At 42.1% G+C, this 8,213-nt stretch overlaps 1 protein-coding gene across 1 annotated transcript in view; it reads right to left on the bottom strand.

Moving 5' to 3' along the window:
- The window catches only part of LOC105998710 (vomeronasal type-2 receptor 116-like), a 17,152-nt gene that overhangs the window by 1,750 nt on the left and 7,189 nt on the right, over window positions 1-8,213 (bottom strand).

Raw genomic sequence — 8,213 nt, forward strand, 5'->3', positions numbered from 1 at the left:
TTTCTTGATCCATTCATCTACTGAGGGGCATCTGGGTTGGTTCCATATCTTAGCTATGGTAAATAATGCTGCAATAAACATAGTTGTGCTGGTAAAAAAAAAAGAAATTTAAAAAGTGAATCACTTAAAAATTATGTAAGAATAACGAAATGATATTGAGGAAGGACAAAGGTAGGATGAGAGAAGTGGAGGGATAGAAAGGAAACATGAAAAATATAAAATGAAATTCTTAAAATTAGTTACTTGAAAATTATATAGGTATAAAGAGATAATAGTGCTATTAAAGAAGTTAAGCCTAAGAGGTTGTACATTGAGTAATACATTTCTGGATTAAGTATGTACACACTGGTGGATAAGGTGTAATAATATACGACAGGTATATATCTAGGGATGACCAGAACAGCAAGTAAGCCATGCAAAAAGGAAAGAAAGAGAGAAAAAAAATGAAAAGAGTAATAAAAAAGAACCAAAGGGTCAAAAGAGATTTTTTAAAAAGCACACACACACAAACACACACATACACCCCTAAAATAAAAATTGTAAGAGAAAAAAACATTAGTAGAAAACAATTTTTTAATAAATAAAAAATTTGAAAATGTACAAAAAAGAGTTCTTTGATTTTGGGGGGGATAAGGGAAATGGGAAGATCCTGTATCTCCCCTGTGTCTGTAACCAGTCTCAGTGGAGTCTCTGTTCTGCTTGTGGTGCTTGGTTTTCCTGTGGCTTGATTGGTTTCTTAAGTCAGTTTGTTTGGGCAGGCAGAAAAATGCTTTGCATTACCCAGGATTTTGTGATTCTCTTCTCAGGCTAGTTCAGTGGGAGAGAGATCTGCTTTGAGTATCACAAAAGAGGGAGATGACTGTTTCCTCTAGTTTGGAGATGCTGTGATGAGGCTAGGTTCTGGGTAGACTTGAAGCATTTCAGCAAACAGTAGGTTTTCACTGAGGGGCTAGCTCCTGAGATACTCACATAGCCCAGCCTAGAGCCATTCTCAAGGTTTATGTTTACTGAATTTCAATTTTGTATAGGTGCTGTAGGGAGGAACAGCCTTTGGCTCTGTTTACCCAGTGAAGAAAGTCACTCCTGGGTGAGGGGAGTTTTCTCTGTCTGGGCAGGTGATTTTCCCTTGGTTGGAGCTGAGCCTGGCAGGTTAGGTCAGGTTCCTGTGACCTGCTTAATGATTCTTTTGTTTTCTTCCAAGGCCTGTGTTGGAGCTAGCTGCTCAGCTAGGCAGCTCAAATATGGAGATCTCTGGTGGTGGGAGAGGAGCAGCCTTCCCTCTTCTGCTCCCTGAGAAGGAGTGAGGATGTCAGGGTTCTACTCATAGCAGTCTTGGTTCCGGGGCCGTCTCTAATCTACAATCTGCAGGATGAACGTATATGTTCCTTGTCAGTTCTTGCTGGTATTGAGTAGAATCTGTTCACGTGCCACATCTGGCGCCTTTCTCCCAGATTCTCTCTGTTAGTATGGTGGCTACAATGCTGCCACCACAGCCACTGCTACCAGCAAGTACTCAGATCTGTCTCCTTGCCTGGATTATCCCTCTCTGGCCAAACTCTCTGTACTGTGATGGCACACTTGATGTGATTCTCTAGCCTAGGATTGTTCACTGGAACACTGAAACTATGTGAGAGCTTGTTTAGCCTCCAGCTTCTCCTCTGCCATCTTCTCTGGATTTTTATTAGCCATTTTATACTTCTGGTTTTGAGAAGTTTCTTTTAGTTTAATACCAGATTGTTGATTGTTTTGTGCATTCTTTAGGAGTGTAGTGTTTTGAGCTTCCTGTATATTCTGGATATTTATCACTTGCCAGATGTTTAGGTAGAAAATTATATAAGCCACTTTTTCAATCTACTGACTGTTTAGTTTGTTGTGCCAAAAGCTTTTAGTTTGATATAATCCCATTTCATGATTCTTGCTCTTATGTACTGAACGATTTAAAATTTGTATCCGGATGTTACTGGGTAAACAGGATGTTCTGCTGTTTTTCCTATCTGCACTATATTATTTTATCCTCAGTTTTAGCTCTCAATTTTCTGGAGGATAGATAAACAAGGATCATTCACAACTTAGAGCACCCTGGGGTATCTGGCTAACCACAGTGTCCAAGAGAAGATATGTGTAAGTTTAGTCATAGAGGGGGTAGCTCTGTGAATGTAAGCATTTAATCAGTACATGTAGTGCCCTTATGTGTACAGGCATGCAGTCTTTGCATTCTGCCTGGCTCATAGACTAGAATTCTCCCTGCCACCAGCAGCTGTTTCTGGGATTCTGAGAAAGGAAGCATTTATCCATTTGGTGTTTTTAAGAATTAACAGCATATTGAGCATAACTATAGTTTACAAACTGTCCACATGCATTAATAGGAAACCTTGTGCATTTCGGCACAAAATGAAAAATGGAGGAAAGATTTAACTTCCTACCTGAAAAACAGATGCAGTGTCTCTATTACCATTGAATCACTGTATGTAGAGTTTGACATCCATGATACCACTCGGGTGTCACAGAGCAAAACATTGACATTGTGAGCTGGGTACAATAAGTTTTTCTAGAGCTCGATCTCACTTGTTGGAGTTGCTGAATTCTTCAAAATGTTCAACCCAATACAAAAATATATTCCACAGAATTCAGGTGGGGACACTCCATATAAAAAGCAGAGGAAGTGGTAGGTTCTTGGTCACAACTGAGGAACCGATATGTGAATCCTGTCCAAAGGAACCATAATGCCTAAGGCCATTTTGCTCACAGCATAAGGAACATGCAAAGGATGAAGAAGTGTTTAAACCTACAAACTTCTAATGAGTTAGGAAGAAAAATTACTGCGTACAAAGTAAGAGTAACAAGAACTCATAAAGGCAGGGGTAGTATGACTTCAGAAAATACTGAGAATGGCTCATGTTTCTCAAAGCAAGGTTCTATATATGACTTCTGTTCAGTAAAAAGAATTTTTTAAAAATACATTTTGCTTGTGATAAATGCCATCTAACCAAAGCATTACCTGTGTAGGGGAAGGTCCCATTTCTCTCTTATTGTCCGATGGTGACACTTCTGTTTGATGAAAAAGCATCTCATTGGGGGTCTGGGAAACAGCATACATAACACTGAATATATTGTAACTCTCTTTAAACATAATTATGTCAAAAGTGTGTTCTGGCAACTATTCCAAGAAGACATTGTGTGGACAATTCTCCCTTGCTACACAATCAGACTCAGAAACTGGTCAATTAAAAGAGAGAAATCACAACATAGCAAGGTAAGAGACTTCCGAGTATTTACAAGGGTTAACCCTTTGGGAGGGAGGCCAAGATGGCAACAGGACACTAGGGAAACACAACAGATCTCTCCAACCAGAGATTTCGAATTCCAATGCTTAATTCCCTCAAACAGCAAAAAGACGAACACCCAGAGAAAAACAGGAGGAAGGAAAGAAGGAAAGAAAGAGAGGAAGGAAGGAACGAAGGAACAAAGGAACGAAGGAATGAAGGAAAGAACAGAAAAGCACAAAGACCCTTCCACCAACCCCTGCTGACTATACAGCAATGCATCAAACGAGGGCCAGCCCAGCACGGCGAGGGCTACCAGAGTCTCCAAAGCTACAGGGGTTCGTCTGCAGATCACCAGTGTAAAAGACCCCCAAGGTGCCTTCCTGAACCTACTGATTGTAAACAGAAAATCTCCGAGCTTGGAACCTACACAAAGACCCTTCCCCCATCTTTTGCTCAAGCGATGGTAGCCCATCTCACCAAAACCACTTGACCTCACAGCTGATGGCAAAACATCAGAACTACAGGGGTCTCCACAGAACACCAGTGCAGAAGACTCCCAAAGTACTGGTGAAAACACAGACAGAAACTTCAGAGCTCAGAACCTGCATGAAGCCCCCTCCTCCTTCCCTCAGCAAGCTGCCAGCTCATAAACACCCACGGGGCTGACATGGAAAACACCAACAGAGGCAGAGACCCAGAAGCACAGACCCAGAGCGGCCACCAACTGACCCAGCCAACAAGCATCTCAACCAAAGAGCACAGTGGCAACCAGCCACCTACATCACACAGAAACAGCTATCTGCCACAGCACCACTGGAATGTTCCCAATTAGCTTCAAGGTGAGTATCCACATGGGACAGCATCCCCCCCACCAAGGGAAACCAGTGCTGGCAGTAACCTCCAAAGCTTGACTCAGAGCTTCAGCCACTACCTGGACTACAGGTCCCACTAAAACTGAGAACTGTTAAAGTGCCCCACCAGCCCATGGAGCACATCCAGTCCTCCAGGCTTCATCAAGATGGTCCTGGGAGAGAACTCAAATGGCCAAACCAGGAAGAGCACCCACAGGCCACAGCAGCAAGCAGGGGGAGAAATCCAAACTGGATATCCAGGGCTATGTACCCCAGGGGGGATACCCAGCAGCATAGGTCCAACTGGCATGGCCTAGGCATGGGACCAGGGGCCAGGACACAGCCTGGGGATTCAGTGCCTGAGCTGCACAACACACCCATCCTGATTGAAGTCAGAAGCTAAGAACATGCCTCTGGAGAGGGAGGATAGCAGGGAACTGCACCCCCTGGGAATTGGACCTGGATCCGCAAAAGACCTATTTGTCCACGGCAAGAGAACAAGAAGCCCAAATCCCACCAGAGCTTGACCTGTATATCCCAACCTGAGGATTCGACAGCTCAGGCTGCCAGCACCTGATTATAGTCAAGAACTCGTAGCAGACACCAGCAAATAGGAGAGAACATCCAGAACACCCAGTCTCACCTAGAGCACCCATAGGAGAAAGCATGAGCAGTCTAGGCTACTCAGTCCTTGGCTAACGGCAGGAACTGCCTGTGATCTCCAGCAGACAGCTGAGAGCCCTATGTGGATCAGACTAGCAGCTGCAGGTCAGCCTCTCCCTCAACAGAACAGAGACAAGGTACAGATTCTCTCAGCCAATCCAGGGCCAAGAGCAAGATTCATCAATTGATCCAGAACCAAGCAAAGACAGCCACCTATTGACCAGAACAGTCAGAGTTTCATATTATTCCCCAAGAATTCCTGAATCCCCATGTGAAAATCTCAGAGAAAAATTACAGGATTTATCAATGCCCAGGATAGCAAGCTCCCCCCAAAAGCCAGCAGCTACACAGGGGAGAGCCCCAGTGGAAACAACCCAAGAAAGGAAGACAAATGCTACATTTAAGAGATGCTGGAGGCAATGACTCAAAACTTAAAGTGAGAAATAGATCAGAAATTTAAAGAACACAGAAACGAAATATCAAAAGAGAGGGGGCTTGGAAGGTGGCTCAGTGGTAGAGCACTTGCATTGCATGCATGAGAGCCTGGGTTTGATTCCTCAGCATCACATAAGCAAAAAGAAAAAACCCAGAAGTGGCGCTCTGGCTCAAGTGGTAGAGCGCTAGCCTTGAGCTGAAGAGCTGAGGGACAGTGCCCAGGCCCAGAGTTCAGGCTCCACAACTGGACCCAAAAAAACAGAGAGAGATAGAGGATTTCAAACAGGGCATGCAAGCAAAAATAGATGCAGTACACACCTGGCTAAGAGTTGAGATTAATACTCTGAGGACCAACACACAAGCCAATTTCCTCCATGCAAAGCATAATGGTAACCATAGTTAACAGAGGAAAGAAATGGAAATTAGAACCTTCAGATATTAGTCTCTTCAGTAGCTAGCAATACAGGCATGAGACAAACAGTGCATGGCAGTTTACTTTATCTTAGTGGATTAAAAATTAGTTTGGGGCCAAGCAGAAGTTATTTTTCAAACTCTAAGTATATTGACTTAAATTTTTTCTATTACTTTAAATGAGTATATGAGAAAAAAATCACTTTTAAATGGAGATCAGCACTGCTGAGATTAACACTACTAGAAAAAGAAACAAATGACCTTTATTCAATGAGGTAAAAACCTCATCATACAATTAATATAACAGGATATAGAATTTCTGAAGATGGCAGAGGAGACACTGGAGGTGGAACAAGCTCTCACATAGAAAGCAGTTTTAGTGTTCCAGTCAACAATCCTAAGCCAGAGAATCACACCAAGTGTGCCAACACAGTACAGAGAGTTAGGCCAGAGAGGGAAAATCCAGGCAAGGAGACAGATCTGAGCACTTGCCAGCAGCCATCGCTGTGGAAGCAGCAGCAGTGGCAGCAGCGCAAGCGGCAGCCATAGCCACCATACATACAACACAGAGAGTTCAGGATAAAGGCGCCAGACACGGTGGGTGAGCGGACTCTACTCAACACCAGCAAGAACTGATAAGTAACAGATCTTCATCCTGCAGTTCGCAGACCAAAGACGACCCAGGAACCAAGACTATGGCATGAGTACAACCCTGACATCCTCACTCCTTCTCAGGGAACAAAGGAGGGAAGGCCACCCCACAATAAAGACCAAGAAACCACACCAAAACTGAGAATCCAAGAACCATAGGAAGAACCCAGTTGCCGCAGCCCCCAAGAAGGTGGATAAAATGGCAGGAACTCTCAAATAACTCTCAGTCCTATCTCTCAACATTAACTGACTTAACTCTCCAATTAAACGAAATAGACTGTCTAGTTGGATTAAAAATCAAGATCCTTCTATCTGCTACCTTCAAGAGTCACATATTGCCCATAAAAACAAACACATTTTGAAAGTGAAAGGCTGGAACAAAATCTACCAAGCAAACGGCCCCCATAAACAGGCGGGAGTTCCAATCCTAATATCAGATAAAATAGACTTCAAATTAAAATTCGTGAGAAGAGATAAAGAAGGTCGCTACATACTAATTAAGGGATCTCTCTTTCAGGAGGATATTACAATTCTAAATATCTACTCGCCAAACAATGGAGCACCCAAATTTATCCAAGAAACACTACTTTCCCTCAAATCCCATATAACTCCAAACAAATTAATTGTTGGGAATTTTAACACACCACTCTCCCCACTAGATAGATCAACTCGGCAAAAACTCAACAGAGAAACTGCAGATCTAAACAGCTGCATAGATCAACTAGATTTAACAGATATCTACTGAACATTCCACCCAGCAGCATCAGAATACACGTTTTTCTCAGCAGCACATGCAACATTTTCTATAATAGACCACATTTTAGGCCACAAAGCAAACTTGTCCAAATTCAGAAACATTGAAGTTATACCTTGGATTCTCTCTGACCACAAGGGAATAAAATTAGAACTCAACACCAAAAGCCACCAAAGAAAGTCTGGTATCACATGGAGGCTGAACAACACACTGCTGAATCATGAGTGGGTCATGGAAGAGATTAGAAAGGAAATTCAAATGTTCATGCTATTCAATAAAAATGAACACACAAACTACCAGCTCCTCTGCGACACAGCAAAAACAGTACTCAGATACAAGTTTATAGCTCTGAGCTCCTATATCAACAAATTGGAGAGATCTGAAACTAACAATTTAATGACACATCTAAACGTCCTTGAAAAAGAGCAGCAAGATAAAACCCAATCCAGTAGACAGAAAGAAATAATTAAAATTAAATCAGAATTAAATGAATTAGAATCCAAAAAAACTATAGAAAGAATCAACAAAACAAAGAGTTGGTTCTTCAAAAAAATTAAAAATTGACAGACCCTTAGCAAATCTTATCAGAAAAAGAAGAGAACACACCCAAATAAATAAACTCAGAGACGAGAATGGAAACATCACCACAGAAACAACCAATATTCAAAACATTATAAGGGAATACTTCTCAAAACTTTATGCTATAAGTTTGAGAACTTGACAGAAATGGACCTTTTCTTAGCAAATATTGACATGCCAAAACTAAAACAAGATGAGTTAAACCAGCTCAACAGGCCCATATCAAGCGTTGAAATAGAAACAGCAATAAGAGACCTCCCAGCTAAGAAAAGTCCAGGACCAGATGTTTTTACAGCGGAATTCTACAAGGCCATCAAAGCAGAGCTCACACCAACACTACTCCAACTCTTCAATGAAATTGAAAGAGAAAGCTCACTACCGAACACATTCTATGAAGCCATCACAACCCTCATTCCAAAACCAGGCAGGGACTCATCAAAGAAAGAGAACTATAGACCCATTTCTTTGATGAACATTGATGCAAAACATCTCAACAAAATATTGGCCAACCAACTTCAACAATTCATCCAAAAAATCATACACCATGATCAAACAGGATTCATTTCAGGGATGCAAAGCTGGTTCAATATACTCAAATCAATT

Source organism: Dipodomys ordii, unplaced genomic scaffold (assembly GCF_000151885.1).
Source record: "Dipodomys ordii isolate 6190 unplaced genomic scaffold, Dord_2.0 Scaffold171, whole genome shotgun sequence".
In the NCBI taxonomy this organism is placed as follows: domain Eukaryota; kingdom Metazoa; phylum Chordata; class Mammalia; order Rodentia; family Heteromyidae; genus Dipodomys; species Dipodomys ordii.